Raw genomic sequence first — 21774 nt, forward strand, 5'->3', positions numbered from 1 at the left:
GAGAGAGAGAGAGAGAGAGAGAGAGAGAGAGAGAGAGAGAGAGAGAGAGAGAGAGAGAGAGAGAGAGAGAGAGAGAGAGCAGCACAGTTACTCAAATTACATGCACTCAACACAAAAATAATGGAAAGCCAATTTTTGCGAATGAACCTGTAATAAAAACTAAATGTGAAAGATATGGATCTGCTCAATGAACTACTATATTTCCCAAAGCAGCAGTTATACCCTATTTGTATAATTTCATCCACTAACATTTCCAGAAGTCTTTGTTAGTAACTCCAACATTCCTTATCTCTAACCAACATTCCTTATTTCTAAAAGTTAAATTTCATCTATGAAATTATATAAACAACTTCCTGACTTTCCTTGTGCAAAATCTTATGCACAATTAACCTAATGCCTTTATCCTTCACATGCCCAGAGAACAAAAGTAAAAGGTAAAGTGGGGTTTAGCCCCAAAACCAAGCAACACATCTGGCTCTTGAGAGGCTGAAAGCTAAGAGAACTGGGGAAAACAGAAGACACTTGTTTTATAGCTTGAGAGGATAAGAAGAAAAGCAACAAACACTGGGAAGTATTATTGGGGAAAGACTGATTTTCTGAGCAAGCGTGAAATGAATGAGGCTTCCGTGAGAAGGAAGGATTAGAAATATAAACAGTAATAATGCCTATGTCCTTTATTATTTTTAAATAAAATTGTGTAATTCTGCATCATGATGTCATAACATTTACTCTTTTAAAAACTCTTTGTGGGAAATTTTACACGATAAACATCATGAACTCAGAGCCACGAGCAAATTACAGTGATCAGTAGTTTCCAAAGTCAATACCATTTATGCAATGATAAAACCTAGAAACACTATTAGTCAAAATTCTTCACAGGAAACTATATCAGCATCAGAATTTTCACTTAGAAAACAGTACATACGGAGAAGAGTTAAGCAATCACCACATGCATTCTCTTTCACAGGAAAAAAAAAATACTCAAGCCATCTTGGAAGCTTCTGCATAAATGTCAAAGTATCACAGAACCCAGGAAGTAAATTTCCATAAGTTTCAATCTTGAATCACCCCAACAAGGACAACCAGGAGGGGGGTTGGGGTCTGAAAAACACTGCTGTTAAAAGCCATTTTCTCTTAAAAAAAAAACTGCATGAGAAAAAGAGAAAGAGAAACATATGTGTAACCCATATACACTGTACATTATGACACTGTAAACTCTATATAATGTTACTTCAATGAAAACCAACCAAAAGTGTTGTAATGAAGAAATTTCCATCCCTCTAGAAGAAAACAATTTCTATCCCTCAAGAAGAAACACAGTAGCATGCTGACCAGTCAGAAAATGCCCAGTTATAACATTTTTGCAAACTAGTTATAACCTGGAACTTGACTTAATGACCTTGATAAGACCACACAGTAACCCTGAAATCTGAACAAAACAAGCCAAGCTAGGGGAAACCACTTGAGCGTGTGCCTTGTATGGAACACTACACATGGTACTCGTGGTTCTCAGCAGAATTACTTTCTCCCTTTTACTTTTCTTCCATTCCCTTATTTCTCTTCCCAACAAAGAGTCCAAATCTTCAATTTGAATCTTACCTCTTTCTAATTTCTATCTCCCATTTAAGAACAAACCTTCACACAATTTCTATAAGTCTACATATATGACTCCCTGGTCTTGTTAAATCAATTTAACTGAATTTAACTTGTTAAAGTGATTGAACACAATATGATTGGTAGAAGCAAAGTGAAGGAAAATCCAAATCTAGTTATATCACGCATTTGCATAATCTACATTAACCATAAAAATAATATATCTTCCTAAAAATCAAATGGGCTTCACGGTGACAACTTTCATCTACAGAACCAAATACTGTACATTGATACTTATATAGGCAAGGTGATAAGGTGATAAGGAAGTCGAAAAATCATAAATGGAGATATGCTATGGCCTCTCGTCGAAATCGACTCTACAGTTCAACAATCTAGCAAGATTCATTATTTTAGTTCTGCCTTGATATAGTGCATATGTATATACAGTATATGCACTTATATATAAATGAAAAACTGTAACTGGTATTCTCTCATTATAAGCTAATATACTCATTTTGGTTGTTTTTGTACAGACAAATCCATCACACTACAGACATACAGATCATTCTCATTCATTTTAGCCAAATAATTTCACCGTCTAATCTAAATTCAGCAAACTATAAATAACTATCATTAATGTGGTATGAGCACCATCACCTTCAGAGAAAGCCTGCTATGTAAGACAATTCCTTCTTCCACATTAAACCACCAACAGCAATTCTCTCCTGCTAGTTTTCCTCTCCTACATTACAGTTTATAATCTCACCCAGACAAATGAGTGAACAAAACATACCAATGGAAGAAACTGGGAAGTGTCCAGGCCATATCTCCCATGTCTTACCAGTTTCTGAACACCGTCATTGGCTTCAAACATCCTTCTTATAGTTTTGGCCAAATAATTTCATTGCCTAATCTAAATTCTGCCAACTATTTAATAATGTAGTATTAATGGGACCACCTACAGAGGAAGCCTGCATTGTAAGAAAATTTTTTCTAGCAGAAATAATATTTCAGACCAAAGTACAGTGCAACTTTAATTAGGTATAGCAAACCACAGAGAGGGGTCCATTAAACCACCTTCAATAACAACTCTCCTACTAAACAGTCTTCCTCTCCAACAAGCATTACAACTTACACTCTCACAAACACAAATGCAAACAACACACCAAAGGTGAAAAATAAATGAGAAAGGTCAGCAAGCCAAGATGTAACTAAAGCCTATGCAACCTTATCTTTTTCTGGTAACATATGTTGAACATTTTTGGATCCAATCAAGATTACAGTTTGAATGAACATGAGTAGAACATTAATATTTGAATATAAAAATTGGTTCATAAGAACACTCATATTCGGTGAGAGAGAGAGAGAGAGAGAGAGAGAGAGAGAGAGAGAGAGAGAGAGAGAGAGAGAGAGAGAGAGAGAGAGAGAGAGAGAGAGAGAGAGAGAGAGAGAGAATCTATCCAGGTTATAATAAAAAAAAAAAGGGGGGGAATGAAGCTCCTTACTCCTTTAGTTCAAAAGAACAAGATATATCATTTAATGAATTTATAAATAATAACTACATACATACTTTTGCTAAATTTCATCAAGAAATGCTCACTAGTATAAAGGAGTTCATTAATTTTACATCCACAACCTTGATACTTTTTCCATCATATCAAAGATGCATAACCTTACAAAAAAGTTATTACATTATATATTCCTTCATAAAATCTTCAAAATTGTTCACTCAAACTGAAGTGACATTTGAATTATCCATCAGAAGATAATCTAAACAACATGAAAATGTCAGTACATAGAAAACTTAATAAAACTAGAATCTTGAGACAACATACACTTTACACAGAAAAAATTACTACAAGTGAAGCAAAGCAGGGTCACACTAAACTTGAAGGAAATAACAACAGGGAATGCAGCAGCGATCATGAACAAGAAAATTGGGGAAATTAATCTAAGATAATTGGGGGAGGGTTAAAAGAATGATAAATCTATGGATGAAAAATAAATAAAAGAACCTAATAGGTACAGACGTTACTGACATCGCAAACCTGGCTAATGAAAACATTGCATAAGCCATAATTATAACTTTGAAGGGGAAATTATGAGTTGCAAAAATGATGCCTGCAAGTTTTGGATGCATGATCGAGAACTTGCGAGATATAATGCAGAAAGAAGCGTTGAATGCGAATACAAAGCTAAAGGTTAGATATGAGAATGATATTGAGAAACACTAGTGTGTGAAGATTAAGGAGTGCCAAGGGGTGATAAGGCTGGGGAGAGCTAAAGAAAAAAAAAGCAAAGAGGGGAATGAACAATCGTGGTTGCAAAATCAGTCCTTAGAAGGGGAGAAATGTTACAGGAGGAATATGGGAGCCAAAACTAAACCTGGGGAGGAAGGAAGGGGAGCTTGTATACTCAGGCTAAGGTTGGGGAGGAAATGAGAGAACTCACAACAGTTAAAGGGGATACAATTTTGGGGGAGGATAAATTTTAAATTAGGGAGAGGGATGAATTTATATTGGTAGAAGGGGATAGAAAGGGAATCAAGAGGGAGAGAGAGAAACCTTTGGGTTGGGAACAGGAACAAAGCCATGAAAGGAGTTAAGGTGCAGCTGGGGAGGAGGAGAACGGCAAGATGTAATGTTTTTAGAGGGGACGAAGGAGATAAATTCTAGGTGTGGTGAAGTACTGCATCTCTTGTGCGAAGCTTCAGGATATCAAGGATAAAGCTTTACAGAATACATGGCATATATTCCAAACCTTTGCCATTACAAGCTTCAGAAATAAAATGAGTTTTAAACATAGAGAGAGAGAGAGAGAGAGAGAGAGAGAGAGAGAGAGAGAGAGAGAGATTAAGTAAATCTTGTTGTAGATGAAATTTGTCAATTAAAATCTTGATACTTTCAACCTGACTAAAATGTACAGTACTTCTTTTTAAGCATTTCAAGATTAAAAAAAGGTTACCTACCAATAAAAACATTACTGTATAGTAATCTTGAATTTCACTGATGTAACCATTACTAAATAGTGAAAATGATAATTTTGACAAAAGTGGAGAAATTCCAAATCAGCAAACAATAAAACTGAGGTTGCATAATTTCACATAAACACTTCAATGTTTAATAATTAGCAAAACATTGAGCCTTACAATTTACTTGGAAAAGGATTTTTCCGATGCTATAGAAAAGAATCATGCCAACCTGCTGCTTCTAATGCCTTCAAGGAAGAGGCCCCTTTCAACATTAATGAAAAGGTTAATCAACAGGGCTTAAATTATCACTGCAATCCATTTGAAGAATGAAAGACCATGTAAATATCTGGAGAGAGAGAGAGAGAGAGAGAGAGAGAGAGAGAGAGAGAGAGAGAGAGAGAGAGAGAGAGAGAGAGAGAGAGAGAGAGAGAGAGAGACTATCAACTTAATTAAAAAATACCCAACCTAAAAGAACACATGTTCAAAGAAGATGGAGCCTCCGGTTCTTACTACAGATGACCATAACAATAAGGAAAAGTTATACCCAGTTACTGAGAAAGAGGGATAAGGTATATGGTGGGGGAAAGACTGCCAGAGAAATGATACAGAAAGATCACACCTACAAACAACCCTGGGAAGCATGAAAAAAAAAAGGAGTAAGCAAGGGAGCTATTAAAACATTTCTATTACTATTGCAAAATTTGACTAATTTTCCCTGAAAATTAGCTTTAAGTTAATTACAGGGACCTTTTTCATGTGTTGGTCGAAATAATTCATATTTGGCAAAAAAAATTAATTTCACATACATGTATATTTCAGAGTACTGCATTAATACTACTATACATATCACATCTAGATTAATTTCACATACAAGATGGGTATTTCTGGGTAATGAATTAAAAGCACTGAAATATATACATGTGAATAACCAGTTCCTTAATATTGCATACCTAGCCATTTGATATTCTGCAAATTCTACGATAAAAATGTCATGACTTTAAACAATGGGAGTTTTTCATTGAACCATACAAAAACTAAACTCCATACAATCATTTTAATTTAATGAAAATTACTTGATAATCATTTTCATACAAATACAGTCTATATGACACCTAATTTCTAATTAAGACCATTTGCTATCTAGAGTTGTTAATGAAAGTGATTAATAACTTGCAAAAAAAAAAAAAAAAAAAAAATACTGACATTCATGGAAACAATGATGAAATATTTTAAGACTGCCCAGGACAGTACTGAAATTTTAGGAATACAGGCACTGAATTTCCATAAAATTTAAGTACATGTAGAGCATGCAATACCCAACAGATATTTAATAGACAAAATGGACAAGGCTTTATCTTTTTCCCATTAAATCATCAAATATATATACTGTACTGAAATGCCAATTTCTGAAATACTACATTTGGTAGAGCACAGAGCACCACCCTGGGAGGCATCCGTTTCTGGTCAAAAGATTGCCTTCATACAAAATAACAGCCAACTCCATCCTAGGTATTCATTCAACTGATCCTTGTCCCATTTACCTACCATTGACTCTCTAGTATGTAAGTACTGTGCAAGAAAAAGCATAACTCACAAGTGATAGTCAGGATAGTTGTGATCAAAACTACAGATACTATTGCCACCAACATATCTAAGACTGCAGGAAGAATTGGCAGCAGGCCAGGAAATATACCATAATTGTAAAATATAAAAAATCTTAAAATCATATTTAGTCTTGTTTAACTTCATTTGGAAATCTGGTGGTTACTACAAATATTGCTACTGTACAGTCAAATTATATATTACTATAGAAGCCCAGTTATATTACTTTTGGTTAACTGAAAAATTAAATATCCAATTCAACGCTTAGATTTTTTATCACATCCTTATCAATCATAAATATACTAAAAAATGTATATATTGTAAATGTATGTATATATAATATGCATACATATATGTAATTATATACATACATCTACACATACACAGACACACATACCTAAACAATACAAATTCAGTGTATCAAGTTATTACTTTCACAGAGGACCTCGCTATTACGGAAGGTTCAAAAGAGGGGATTCTTTATTTCCAAGCTTTCGGAGACTCATCTGCCTCCATTCTCGAGGAACAAAATAATGTAAAAATATGTATGTCGGAAGTATATACAAGCACAAGATCATCAACAGCTTACTTCTCCTATCCTGGCCTGTGACCTGGGTTAATATTAGGGTTTCAGGCCATGGGCATCACCTTCTATGTGATCTTTGCAGGTGCATCCTTTCTCCTTTAGGGGTGTTCTGTAACTTGGTTAAACCTTTCTACATGTTTATCAGCTTTTTGCCACGCCTTTGTGAGCTTTATGGGACATGGTAGAATCCTCATTCCTATGTTGCCTTCCATGGTCTTCTTGGAATATATTATGAGAGCATTTTCTGAGGCATAAGGTTTTGTCCATGCTACAAGATACAAATTCATCTTATCACAGTCCATTCTGATTCTTTTTTCAGCAATGTTTTACCATAGCTAAGGCCTGATTGAAATATATAGCTGGGAAAAGCATCAAGGAATGGATTAGGATAAAATGAATACAATATGTTATTTTCATGATAAAATTAAATTTCATATATGCGTACTTACCAAGTACTGTAATTACATAGCTATAGTTTCAACTCGCACAGTAGCTTAAATTTTGAAATTCATGGTATTGCCTCTTTTGTTTTGTATAGGTGACTAGCCCTGCCCACTTTCGGGGAACAAGAGGAACAACGTAGCAGAGAGCTTCAATTTGTTTATGCCTTTAAGTCCATGCGAGGGGAGTAGGGAGGGCTCCAATTTTGTAATTACTTGGTAAGTATACAGGAAACTTTATTTTATCATGAAAATAACATTTTCATACAAGTAACTTGCCAAGTAATTACATAGCTGAATCCCACACTGACAGGTGGTGGGATACATGGACATATTCTACTCCAAAACATTAGTGATGGTATTGAATTTGAGAATAGAAAAATTGCTAGCATTGATACAATGCTTGTTGTTTCCTTACCTGGTAAGAGAACTACTGCAGGAAGATACTACTTCTAGTAGTTGCTCATCTTAACCTGTAGTGGTGTGGCGGTATACCCGTGGAGTGCCTCTACTTACTTGGGAGCTTTGCAGTGAAGGACATTTCTGATGGCTAGCAGAGCATCAACAGTTGCACATGCCCTGGGTACAGCACCACAATAAAAAACCACCAGACAAAAAATGCTGTCACCTACACCACAAAATAAAAATCCGCCACTCATCCACTAAAAAACTGGTGGGCACTCCAGGTACATGGTACCCCCTGGTTTCCCTAAGACTCAACACCCTATATCAAGGTAAAGAGAACAAGGATAGAAAGAATGCTTCCTACGCTTCATCCCCCAAAACCATGCCAGCTACTGACAACAGACCCAGGGTGCTGCAACTTTCAAACACTGTTTCCACTTCACACAAGTATTGAGTAGCAAAAATCGACTTACACCCCCAATACGTCGATTGAAGAATGGAAGAGAGAGACAAGTTGTGTTTAAAAGTTAATGAGGTAGTGACCGCTCTGATCTCGTGTGCCTTATCTTTAAAAGAAGGAAGTTTCTCGCTGGGTGAACGGGTTGTTCTCAGCTACCACTCTATTGGTCGCGAGTTCGAATCTCCGACCAGCCAGTGAAGAACAAGAGGAATTTGTTTCTGGTGATAGAAATTCATTTCTCGCTATAATGTGGTTCGGATTCCACAATAAGCTGTAAGTCCCGTTATCTAATCCTTCGGGCCAGCCCTAAGAGAGCTGTTAATCAGCTCAGTGGTTTGGTTAAACTAAGATATACTTTTTTTTTAAAAGAAGGCAAGACGTCCTCTCCATTTTGGGAATGTGCTTCAGTAATAAGGTCCCTTAGAAAGAATGACAAGGCCTTCTTAGAAAGGGGTCAGGAAGGACTTTTAACTGAGCACCACAGGTTACTTGCAGGTCATCGTATTTTCTCGGTCCTATGCAAATAATATCTTAATGCTCTTACAGAGCAAAGAGCTCTCTCTTCCTCCTCTAGGCCCAGGATCTCCATTAAGTTCTTAATGGTAAAAGAATGAGGCCAGGGCTTGGACGTGGTCTCATTCTTGGCCAGAAAACCAAGGGTAAAAGAACAGACTGCATCCCCTTGAGAGAACCCAACCCTTCTATCAGTAGCATGAAGCTCACTGACCCGCTTAGCAGTTGCTAAAGACACAAGGAAGAAAGTCTTCTTAGTAAGATCCCTTAATGAAGTTGAATAGCGGGGCTTGAAATGGGGACCCGAGAGCCATTTAAGAACCACATCCATGGAACCAACTCCAACTTCTTCTGTTTGGCTGTGTCAAATGGTTTAATAAGGATGGACAGATCCAAGCCTCTGTGACGAAAGACAGAGCCCAGCATGGCCCTGTAACCTCGAATGGTAAAGGACAGACCTCTAGAGGACCTCAAATAGAACAGAAAGTCTGCTATCTCTGTTACATACATCTGAGAAGACGAGACGTTATGTCTTCTACACCAGCTGCGGAAGACTGTCCACTTAGCTTGGCAGACCATGCTAGAGGATTGATGTCTACACTTTGCAACAGCCTCTGCAGCCGGTCTTGAAAAGCCTTTCGCTCTGATGAATTTTCTGACAGTCTGAATCCTGTCAGGTCAAGAGGGGATAATCCTCGATGGAAGCATATGAAATGCGGCTGTCTGAGAAGACTTGGTTTCTAAGGCAGTAGACTTGGAAAGTCACCAGTTGTTTGAGGAGATCTGAGAACCACTCCTTCAGAGGTCAAAACGGGGGTACTAAGGTCATCGTCACATTCTGATGGGCACGAAACTTGTTTAGAACTTCCCTTAAAATGCTGAATGGTGGGAATGCATACAGGTCCTTCTTCGACCAGTCCTGTAGCATGGCGTCTGTCACCCATGCCAGAAGGTCTGGGACTGGTGAACAGAATAACGGAAGCTGATGGTTCCTGGAGGTTGCAAAGAGGTCCAGGGGCAATTTTCCCGTTTCCATAGGTCGGAGCAAATTAGTGGATCCAAGGTCCATTCTGAGGGAAGGACCTGTTTGTGATGGCTCAGTTCGTCTGCCAACACATTCAGTTTGCCTTGAGTAAACCGTGCAACAATCCTGGTTTGACTCTGGTCTGCCAAGAGAAGAAGGGCCCTCGCTGCCTCACAGAGGGAGAAAGAGTGAGTCCCTCCTTGCTTCTTGATGTAAGACAAGGCCATGGTGTTGTCCAAGTGGACTGCCACTGTCTTGCTGAAAACCTCTGTCACAAAGTGCTCCAATCCTTGACGTTGATGCGTAACTTTCTCTGTTCCAGGGACCATGTCCGGAAAACTTCCTTGTTTCCCAGTAGAACTCCCCAACCAAGATCTGATGTGTCTGAGTACAAGTCTAGGTTGGGGCTCAGAGGAGAGGCTTTCCTTCCAAAAGTCTGCTTTCAGACTTCCACCACTGCAAGTCCCTCTTGATTTCCTGAGTTAAGCGAAACACAAACGAGTCCAGATATGCTCCCCTGTCCCAGCTGGCCCTCAAGAAGAATTGCAGCACTCTCATGTGGAGTCTTCCCAGAGTGACAAACTGCTCTATGGAGGCTAGAGTTCCTAGAAGACTCATCCACTTGTTGGCTGAGCAGGATTGGAGAGAAATTTGCTCACTGTCTGCAGGCAGGACTCTACTCTCTTGGGGGACGGAAAAACCCGAAAACTTCAAGAGTTGATCGTCATCCCCAAATACAGTATCTCTTGGGTTGGAGTCAGATGGGACTTTTGCAGGTTGACTAATAATCCTAAATCTTGGGCTAAGAGAAGGGTCTTCCAAAGGTCCTCCGTGCACTTCTCCTTCGAAAGGGATTGAAAAAGCCAATTGCCCAAATACAGGGAGATATTGAGGCCCATAAGATGGAGCCACTTTGCAAGGGGGGGGGGGAGAGAACCCAAGTAAAGACTAGAGGAGCTGTAGAGAAGCTGAAGCACAGGGCTCTAACCTGATAGACTGAGGTACTTCCTGTAGTCCAGATGGATGGGGACGTGGAAGTATGTACCCTGCATATCGATGGTAATCATCAAGTCACCCTGGTGAATGGATGACAAGACAGTACGGTTCATTGCCAACCTGAATTTCGTCTTCTGGACGAAGAAATTCAGGGAGCTGACGTCTAGGACAGGCCTCCAACCTCCCAATGATTTGGGGACAACAAAAAGACGTTTGTAGAATCCTTCTGTTCTGACATCCTTGACCACCTCTACTGGTCTCCTCCTGAGGAGGGATGACACTTCTTCCGAGAGGGCCGAATACTTCTCCAAGCCTACTGAGTAGGCAGTCAATATGATGAGAGTACTGACTAAAGGTGGCTTTGCCCTGAACAGGACGGAGTAGCACTCCCTCAGGACTTTCAAGATCCACTGTTCTGCTCACTTTGTACTCCATCTCTCCCAAAATAGCAGGAGTCTGGCTCCTACAGGAGCACGGAGGACAGAGTCTTCACTTCCATGAGGAAGGCTTGGAGGAGGACTTCTTAAGAGTATGTGCCGAGAAGCAGATGTGTGACCCAGAGATAGACTGGGTCCTCTGTCTGCTGCTACGAAAGAGCTGAGACTGGAGAGGAGAGACCGACTTGGCGCCAAAGGGGGCCAACTCCTTAGGGCGTCTAGTTGACTGGGCCAAGAGGACTGTGCGGACAACTTTTGGAGGTCCGAAGTGATCTCATTCACGGTGGACTAGGGAAAAAGATGATGGCGGTCTAGAGGAGAGAAAAGAAAAGCCAACTTCTGTGAAGAAGTAACCTACTTGGTGGTGAACCAACACCAAAGCTACCTCTTCTTAAGAACTCCCATAGTGAAGAGAGCGACCAACTCCTAGGAGCTGTCGCTGATGCCCTTGTCCATGCACGAGAGGACACTAAGCCAGTCCGCAGCACAACCTTCTGGTAAAGAAGAAGTCTTGAATTTTCCTTGCAAGAGCTCCCACTGACCAATCTAAAAAATTCAGGACTTCAAAAACCTTAAAAATGTTCCTAAAAAAGGTTATCCAGCTCCGTTGACGAGAACCTCACCTTTGCTGATGAAAAGGCTGACCATGATGAGTCAATAAGACTGGAGTAGTTCCCCTGGGAGGAGGCAGCAACTCCCAAAGAAGGAGCTTCTCCTATGGCGTATGACGCATACCTCCTGCGAGACAGTCAGGAAGGAGGAAAACTACAAAGAGGCCTTTCCTAGCTCTCTTTTCTCTGAGAGCCAACCCTCAATTTCATTCAAGGCCTTCCTCAAAGAGGATGAAAGCACCATCTTAGGGGGCCTGGAAGAGTCAGCAGGCTGGTTACTCATCAAAAAGGCGGAAGTGGGCGAAACCGGGGCCGCTGGAGTGAAAAAGTCAGGGAAGGTTAGCTGCAAATACTGCATAAGCTGAGGGAGCAATGCCCTGATCTAAGTCTTCTTCCAACGATATCAGGGACAAAGACAAGTCAGTTGAAGCTTTGCCTGAGGAAGGCACATTCTTGAGCAGCCCCAAAATGTTGTCAAGCTGACACTGGATGGGCACTAACGACGGATCAGAATCTGCGGGTGCAGGAGGACCTGAAGCAGGCAGCTGACGAGGAGAAACCGAGCACACAGAAAGACGGTGGTTGGCACCGGTTCGGGAATAGACGACGGGCACTCGTAAGATGACTGATGCCTGGACAACGATGGGCGCTTATGAGAAGATGAAGAGCGCCTGGGAGCCAAGTACTGGCGCTCTACCGAAGGGCACCCCAGAGAAAAATGTTCTGGACTGTCCCAGGTGCTGCAGCCAGGCTGAGGGTGGCGAGAGGGTTCTTTGAACCTTTTGCAGGGCAGTGGAGAAGAGCGGTCCGCGTCCACTGCATGCCTTTTCAACAGCTAAACTCGTCTGCAAAATGCCACTGGCACCCCTTGTTAGGACTGGACGCCTCCAAACTAGAGGACAGACAATGCACTTCTGTACTGACGCCTTTCCAATGGCTGTCTGTCGCAACCTGGGAAGCAACAACAGGTTTGACTGAGGGGGCAACCACCCGTAGGCAGACCCCACCAACTTCCTTTGGACTTCCAGTATGCCTCCTACCAGATTTAGGGGAGTATGACTGGGACCTTTGTCTAGGAGAGTCGGCGGGACAAGTAACCACCTCCTCCACTAACGCTTCACTGGCACTCCTCTTGTTCACTTTGACCATTAGGACTTTAACGGATGCCCCTAACTGGGCCATATTAGTCACAACTACACAGAATTTCTGGTCAATTCCACAGTAGTCACAATTAGACAGAATTTCTGTTCGTCAATTCTTGATTCAAGACTGGCAATGGGATCGGAGTCGGAAAAGTGGGAGCCAAGCAAAGGAGTAGGTGGTACAGCTGGACAACTGGGAATGGGAGACCCAATCGGCACAAGAGAAGAGATAACAGGAATGTTAACATCACTAGAAGACTTAGGGATAGAATCCTGACAAGCTAAAGTCCTGCCATCAGCCCTAGTAGCCCCTTTCCTCTTCCTCTCTTTCTAATTTGGCTAAATGTGATTTTAAAACTCCATTTCTTGTTGTCCCAGTCTTTACACTTGTTACAGGTCAAATCCACAGAACGCACTTGCCCCCCCTAGCCAGTACAAAGGGTATGCGAGTCATAAAGGTGCCTTAGCCAACCTTGTATTGCAGCCTTTGCTGAAATAATGAATACTAGCTGAACTTGTGCCTCACATACTACTGAGCAAACAAGTTAACTAGTCAAAAAAAAGTCTTAATCAGTGAAAAAAAAAAAAAAGTCTCCAATCATGAAAATGTCCTAATTCTGAAAAAATCAGTCTCAAAAAGAAAAACCTAACACTTGCTAATCGTGCTGAAGGCTACCAAAGGTAAAAATATTTCACCAATTGGAAAAACATCAAATGGAAAGCGATCAGAATTCCAAAACAAGCCGACTTCTTACAACATATGTTAGTCATAAGCCAGCAGAAACAAACTGGAGGTCTTTGCTACGTTGTTCCTCGTTCCCTGAAAGTGGGCAGGGCAAGTTATCTTCACAAAACAAAAGAAGTGCTACCACAAATTTCAAAATTTAAGCTGCCGTGCGAGTTGAAACTATAGTTGTGTAATTCCTTGGTAAGTTACTTATATGAAATTTGTGTTTTGTACAACAGACAAAACTACATGCCTAATGCAGAAAATGCTCTCATAATGTGTTCCATCAAGACCATGAAAGGAAACATGAAAGAACTATGAGGATTTTGCATGATATATGTTTACAAAGACATGGAGACAAAGCTGAAAAAACATGTGGAAAGGATTAAGTTAATGGACACCCTGAAGGAGAAAGGATGCAGCTGCAAAGGTCACGCAAGAGGTGACACCTGAGGCACAAGCCCTAATACCCAGGGCACAAACCAGGATTAGGTTTTTAAGGTTAACATTTTTTTTACCTACATGTAATATCTGTACAGTATTGCAGAAATTTTAATCTTCATTCTACTCTCATTTTATTCCAATTGGGATGTCCTGTTCATGCGGAGTTTCGAAGTGTAACTGCAAAATAAAATGATACAGTATTCTATACTGTACTTCTAATATTTGTATGGCCTATTGTGGACAGAAAAAAAATCTTCTGCATAAGCCTAGTTGCTATACTATCAAAATCTTAAAATACTGCACCAGCTATAGTTACATCCATTTGCATGCGCTGAAATGATGTTGGCCAGCAAAATTTGGTAAGTCAAGGCTCAGCAGTTCATAAGTATAACATTAACTGGCAATATGTTCAAGTTCTCCAGTTCCCTGGTATGTCAACTTTAGAAAAGCTTATTAAATATCAAAATCAATGGATTGGTAACTACAACAATCTGTTTTTTATTCCACAGATTGCTCCACTTAAGGGCTGCTCAAGGGGCAAGAGCCCACGCCAGCACAAGGCTGGCTTAAATCAATTCTGTTTAATTTCCTAATGATAAAATCAGGTTAAGTAGCTCTGTTCTTTATCAGTGTTCATTCACTGTCCATCTCTATATTTGCTTGCTTTTCTTTACACCATTCCCTTATGGTTCTTTGAGCATTTCATTTCCAGCCAATTATCTCATTTTGACCAAGATTTTTCCTCTTGTTTTTATGCTTGGTCATCTAACATTAACTCTGAATAAGCTGATGTAAAAAAAAAAATTTTTTTTGTTTAAAGGCAGAATTAACATTCACAACCAATTACAAGAACTCATCTGTTCTTATACTTTCAAGTTTTCATGTACCAATGTAACCCAGTCTCCGCCAAGGAAATTAGATCTTACTTAAACAAAAACTATTTTTCCCTCTGGGGCCCAAACATAACTATGAAAATGAAAAGGAATGAAGTTGGGTGAAGGCTTGCCCATGAAGGATAATTCTTTCAAGATTAAAAAAATATCTTGGCAAAAGGAAGGTCAAAGGAGCAAGTAATCTGGGGATTACTGATTTCCACAAGGTAAATATAAAAACTATCTTGCTTGGTGTTACCAGGATATCTGACGGATGAAGGAACTCTCCCTTGGGAACACAGAGTGAAATAGTGCATGTAGAAAATGAGCAGAGGCCATCTTGCTGAGACAAAGTGGATCATGGGATTCAATTCTAATGAGTACAACTATAAATAAGAACAAATTACAAAAGCAAAATATGAATGAGTATGTCCGACATGACTTAGCATCTACACAACACAGACTTTTTTGGAGGCAGTACTTCAGCAATAGTGAAAATTAAGGGAGTAAGACAGGTGTTCCCGAGATCGGAGCAGTGGCCCATCTTAAGTAGTCTACCCTAATTCATGTTTCCACAAAGGGTTAGTGCAAGACTTTATGATTTGTTAATTATGCTGCATCAAATTACCAATGTCACTGATATCAAAAAGATTTTTAGTTTTAAACAAAAAATAAATAAATCAAACATCCACAAAATCCATATGGAACTTGAGCAAGAATATGATCAAAGCCACAAGCCATGTCAGTTTATAAAAAAGTGAGAACCCATCAGGCCTTGTGATCAAGATTACTGTAAAGAGCTAGAGTTGGAAATTATAAGCGCTGCAACTGCTGAGGAGACTTAATTATAAAATGTTATCCAAAAATCTGGCCATTTCACTAGAAGGCAAGATACAGCTCTATCTAGACAAAAGGGAGGTAACAATTTAAGGCTTGCAAAAATTATTGAAAACATTGCTATTAAGACCACAATTTTTGTTAAGATATCAGAACAGGATTTCTGATTTCCATAAAAACATTAATTTGAAATTCAGTTCTCTATTTCATTCAAAAGGGCAGTTCCCAAACCTGTATGAACAGATGCTTTGCTTTTCATAAAAGCATGCTACAGCTAAACTAAGCAACCTTAACCTACTGCACACTTGGTTGTAAGTACAATCTACAGACCTCAACATACCACAAACAAAATTCATTAAGTTCACCACACTGTATAGTAACGATACAGAAATAATGAAAAGATCGTAGTAGTTAAACACAAATAAAATATATGTTTGTAACCTGACAAAAGATCCCATTCCCAAAACATATACGTTATCCTAGGGCAACTATGAGAAACAAAACAGCTAGTTATTTACTTTTATCCATAATATAAATTTTCATTATAAAATTTATTTGAATACTTACCTAGAGTTAAAGATAGTTCAAATCTCTGAGCCGATAGGTGAGTCGGCATTCAAACAGAAGATTGAATGGCTGACCCAGAAGACTGTCTAGTGCACCTGTTCTCCACCAGGTATGTTTCGATGTTTTAGCTTGTCAAAATTCTCCTTGACAGCCCACTAGCTAGTTATCAGTTATCGGAGATCTGGTTTTTCAGCACTTGTCTAGCGACAAAAATTGGCGATTTTCAGTGCTAATCTGCGCTGATTTCTGCTTATCGGCACCAATAACCGAAAATCAGTGATTTTCACTTATCGTCATGCCGCTGGAACGGAACCCCCACTGATAACCAGGAACTGCCTGTATATAATTAGTCCTGCTGGAGCTAACAACCTCATTACTAGACACTGATGATAGTAGAAGTTAAATACAGTGTGAAAATTTACGTTTACCAAAACAATCTTTCAGCTAACGCATTAAAGAAGGCTCAAAGCGTGAAAAACAAGTGACGGGTGACAGAGGGCACAGAACTGCAAAGCGCCCAGAACCTACCCTGTTCCCTGGCAGCAGACTTTTCCATTTTTGGAGGGCAGTCCCAGGCTCGGGAGCTGATACCTTACCTCTTACAGGGGAATATGAAAATGACTGCACACTATGGGGGAACCCAAAACAGTTCTCCCAACATAAATCCAGGTAAGCCTTGTACTGACTAAAATATGATTTATGTCTTGTCCTGTTCCAACTTCTCAATACAATTTTCCTGAACCAAAAGGGGAGCAGAAGGTGGAGCTAAGGAGGAAATCTCAGTATGAGCTAAAGCATTAACAGAGAAAAGAGCCATAGACTGAGTACGGAAAACCATAGACAATGGACTATGGAGAAGGGGAAGAAATGACAGGTTATGATCTGACCTAACTAATTGCTTTTGCAATCTACCTGCTTCCATTCTCTTCCTATACATAAAATCTTTCAAAAATCCCTACGTTCCTCACATCTACTCTCAACATCACGCTTTATACCCGTGCAGCCAGCACAGTTTGTCTGTCTACCTCAAAAATCAACATCCTGCTAACACAGCAATCATTCCTAAAGAACCTGACATTCTTAGCCTTGATTCCAGTGGAAAGCATCTTAGGATAAATAAATGCACAGTACCATGAAAGCAGCAAACAGCCAAAACTATGACACATCACTGTGGCCTATACATAATGGCACCAAGCAGAATTCTGACAAGCTAAACCATCCAACACACACCTGGTGGAGAACAGGTGTGCTAGACAATATTCCGAGTCACCCATTTGATTATCATCTTTTGGATGAATGCTGAATCGCTTATCACAGCAGAGATATAAACTATCTTTAACAGTAAGTAAGATTCATCCCAAATAATTATTATTACTGCCATAAAGTTGATTGATGAGACCAATGAATCACTTTGCTAGGCTCTCCAATGACTGTTCTCAAATGATAATTGACAATGGAATGATGTAAAGGTAAAGTTGGACAGCCAGCCATGTGGGAGAAAACCAATGGGAAAGGATGAAAAGCAAAAGGAAGGCAGCAATGCCATAACTCCAAACAATTATGCTAAATATAACTGAAAGGAGATGAGGAGCACTGACAATGATCCAGTAAAGACAATACCATGAATGCTGGATGCAAGGTCAAGATGCTCAGGATTATGTAAGGTTGGATAATGTGTCCTATAGCATTTATAAAAGTTATGTCTCATTTCTTTTCACATCAGTGTGAATGAAGTCTTTAGACAGAACCTGTTTGTGAAAGACAACAAAAGACTTTTGGTAAGCAATAAGGTAACTATAGCAACACCAAAGTCAGTGGAAGCAGGCAAATACAAAATCAGACATGACAACAGCATAACTTGGTAATTAAAGGTAACTATAGTTTCTTACTATTTTCAATATAATCAACAAATTATCATATGGGTGTTTAGATGGATTCTCACAAAACTATACTGTATCTTGTCTTAGCGTGTCACAAAGTTGTGGGGTTTACACAGCGACAAGTATTTTCCAAACATCTGAAGATTTGTACAACTGGGTGAACCTCCACCTACTAGTAATATTTTCTCATACAGCTGAGCAATGCCTTGCTTCAACAATCACCCTTAAAATATTACCAAGACAAACAGCTGAGTTTTTTTATTTTTAACTTAAAGAGACTTTTGGTACCCTCTTTTAAGGGCTACAGGTGGCCCCTCAAAAAATTTTTCAAGCATCTGAATTCTTATCCCCTAGAAGAGGACCAATTTTTTCTCAAACTTTTCCAAAAATAATTCTATCTATATTTGAACCCCAAATGAAATTTCCCTCCAGCTTTCTGCACGTTTATAAAACAATACAACATAGCACTACTACACGAACAGCTAATAAAACTACCTTACATTTAGCATTAAATTTCTCCACTCCATTATAATAACCAGCAGCAAGAAGTAATGCTCTTATAACTTGTCAAGGCATTAAGACATTATGCCACGACTTATGAAACACCCTATTGACACCTTGATTCCTCCTGTTCCTCACAGACAAGTCCATGGAGCACAGTTAGAATTCTAGCTAAATATACTGTGTTTATTACAATATTTGAGGTTCCTTCTAAAGTAGGCCCATGTAGATTACACATAAGTGGCCGAATATTATTTGGATCATTTCTATTTTGGCAGGTGAAGGATAGTGAAGAATCTAAATCCTTACCCTGCATCTCACTTGTAATTAAACTCAAGTCTTACTTTTGTAAGTCAATGGCTATTACTATCTTACTCATTCACTTTATTGCCTGCAAGATGTTCAAATCATACCATGGTATAGCCCATTTTCCAGTTCATGGGCAGACAAACCTTTAAGGCCGATCAATATTGGCTGGATGTGGAATGGAAGTGCTTCTAAGTATGGCATGGTGTTGGAGAGAGCTATCTCCAAGGCCACTTCTCTTCATTGGTGAGTGAGATGTGCACCTCAGTACATGGAGCAAGGGGGAAATAGGAAGATAAATATCAGTGGGTGCTTCCTACTCTAGTCATGGAATCAATTCATAATCATGACTGCTGGCTCCTCAAGACCTTTGGATTGGTGACCCAAGCACCACCTGAGGTACATGACTATATTCCTGAAGGGACCCTTTATCTCACAATATCTATCTCAACAGCCATTATTTATAATTACTTTTTACTTGTAATGAAGTACAGTAGTTAGCGTTTTCACAAACTACATGACAGTTTTCTTTTTTATTTAATTTTGTGTTTGTGCAGCAAAGCTGATCAGGCATGACACAGGAAGGGGGTACCATATCCCTTGGAGATATTCCTTACTTGACAGGGCCTGCTGGTGATTTTTTCCGCATTTTTTATTAATGTACCTTTCAAGATATTAAACATTATTATTATTTCAGCTACTGTTTTCAAGACTGCTATGAAATAGCTTACATGTAGTCAGACTACTGAGCTATTTTATTTAGCTCTCACAGGGCTGACCAAACATTAAATAAATTGACAGTTCTAAACTTCTCCACATGTGAGGAAAGGTAAAGACAACTTCCTTGTGTAATCTAAAAAATTAATGAAAATTACTTTTCATCTCCGAAATCATCTATGTTTAGGAGCCATTAGTAGCAAATATACAATCAGGCCTTAAAGATAACAATGGAAACTGATTATTTTTTGTGCAAATAAGTAGTCTTGCTCTGAAAGCTTTCATGGACTCTTGAAAATGACCACCAAAAAATAATTACACCACCAAAAAATAATTACAATGCAAGGCTATTTAAAAAAATATAAATATATATAAAAGTACATTTACATGGAAGCATTCTTATTGTTAAACAAAGTGCACACAGTGGGCTGTAAGAATAATGTGCTCCATTTCATACAAAACACTTTCAAAAAATCCTAAAAGAAAAATTCCCTTGAATAAAAAAGTAAAAAGTTCATTTCCTACAACATTTCCAAGACTAAAATATTATCAAACAACTTATGAAAAAATAGAGACACCAGTGCTATCTATCGCCTTGTGGATATACAACTTATCAGCAATTTCAGATTTCAGTTTTGGGTTGGCATACAGTATGATGATTTATATTTGAAGATTCTACTCAAGAATAGTTATCCATATAGGACTTAAAATTTCCATGACTGCAGAGAATTCTCATTACAGCAAAACAATGAATCCTGAGAGAGTACACACATAGTAATGCAAACTTTACAACATATCAGTAAGATTAATATAAATATAATCTCTACTCTAGTTCAAGTACAGTACTGCTTTTAAAAGAACAGCATGAAAGGTCGTCATATGCACAGAGTCTACCCAACAGTAGTAATTAAAGTCTACTAACTGACTAAAAAGCAAAACTACACTAACAGTACAGTATTCTTATTCTGAGCAAGACATACAGTACTGGAACTCAAACTACATAAGGCATGCACAATAACACTAGTGATGAGATATAACCATGTAATGATAACATGGTTATATTCATTACAGTATTGGAAAGTTGTCTATGGTTTATTTCTGAAAAATCTCACCAGCTAATAAAAATTAAATTGTATCTCTTGGGGACTTTCACACAATGTCTGTACTGTTTTCAACATAAAATGAATTTATTATGAGTTGCTATAATTCAATGACTGAAAAATTTAAGTACTGTATTACTATAATCCAGATTTAAAAAAAAAAATGACAACTTAGAGAGAGAGAGAGAGAGAGAGAGAGAGAGAGAGAGAGAGAGAGAGAGAGAGAGAGAGAGAGAGAGAGAGAGAGAGAGAGAGAGCAATCTGCTGTAAAAGTAATAACTGTTAATTTCATACCATTCCGAATTTCTTGCATCAATACTTTTACCAGCAAAATCCTACTAAACATTAGCTGAGGCAAAAGAAATATACAGTACCTTCAATAGATTTCTGATAATGATCCAAAATGGGAGTTTGTTTTGCTGAAGGATCCATACAGAGAACCCTATATGATACGGAGCTGTATCTGAAATCCATAAAGGGAAAAAAAAATTAAAATGTATGATAATCACAAAAAATTAAAATGTATGATAATCACTACCATCTGCTTTTATATCGCCAGGGTTATTAGTTAACCCTTACTTAAAGATAATTTGAAAATAATTTTTATTTTGTAAGTAAATGCTCAAACAAATGTTAGTTTGCTGATACCAGCAATTAGATTAAGTTCAGAGTTCAGAATTATACAATGCTTCATAACAGTTTAGTAGTAGACAAGACAGCCTCAAGGGATTCGTATTACAGTGCATATATAATATACTGTATTAATTTCACACTTGAAGAACCAGGTGGTTCTGCAGTAAACTGAACATTCTTTAGAGCTCGATGACAGTTCAATGAACATAGTGATGTGCATTAATAAGAGGGACCGAATCTACCAAACCCTAACCTAACCTAATTAGTAGGCCATGTTACTTAGCTGGGGGCTCCATCCCCCAGACCCCCTGGTAAAGGAAACTCCACTTTTTACCAAAAGTTCCTTTATAACACTGCACATGCGCAATGGCAAAAATATAATCAGTTCTGAGGTTAATTATAGTCGAGCA

At 38.8% G+C, this 21774-nt stretch overlaps 1 protein-coding gene across 5 annotated transcripts in view; it reads right to left on the bottom strand.

Annotated features, from left to right (window-relative positions):
* LOC136848042 (zinc finger protein 358-like) overlaps nucleotides 1-21774 on the bottom strand; it is a 69620-nt gene that overhangs the window by 38633 nt on the left and 9213 nt on the right. For 3 of the 5 annotated variants that reach the window (XM_067120113.1, XM_067120109.1, XM_067120110.1), the window contains exon 2: nucleotides 21106-21194. The gene's annotated coding sequence lies outside the window, so the exon portion shown is untranslated. Of the gene's footprint in view, nucleotides 1-14029; nucleotides 14051-19060; nucleotides 19710-21105; nucleotides 21195-21774 lie in introns of those variants that run through there. The other 2 variants (XM_067120112.1, XM_067120111.1) reach the window with 2 other exon arrangements.

Source organism: Macrobrachium rosenbergii, chromosome 18, assembly GCF_040412425.1.
Source record: "Macrobrachium rosenbergii isolate ZJJX-2024 chromosome 18, ASM4041242v1, whole genome shotgun sequence".
NCBI classification, from domain to species: Eukaryota; Metazoa; Arthropoda; class Malacostraca; order Decapoda; family Palaemonidae; genus Macrobrachium; species Macrobrachium rosenbergii.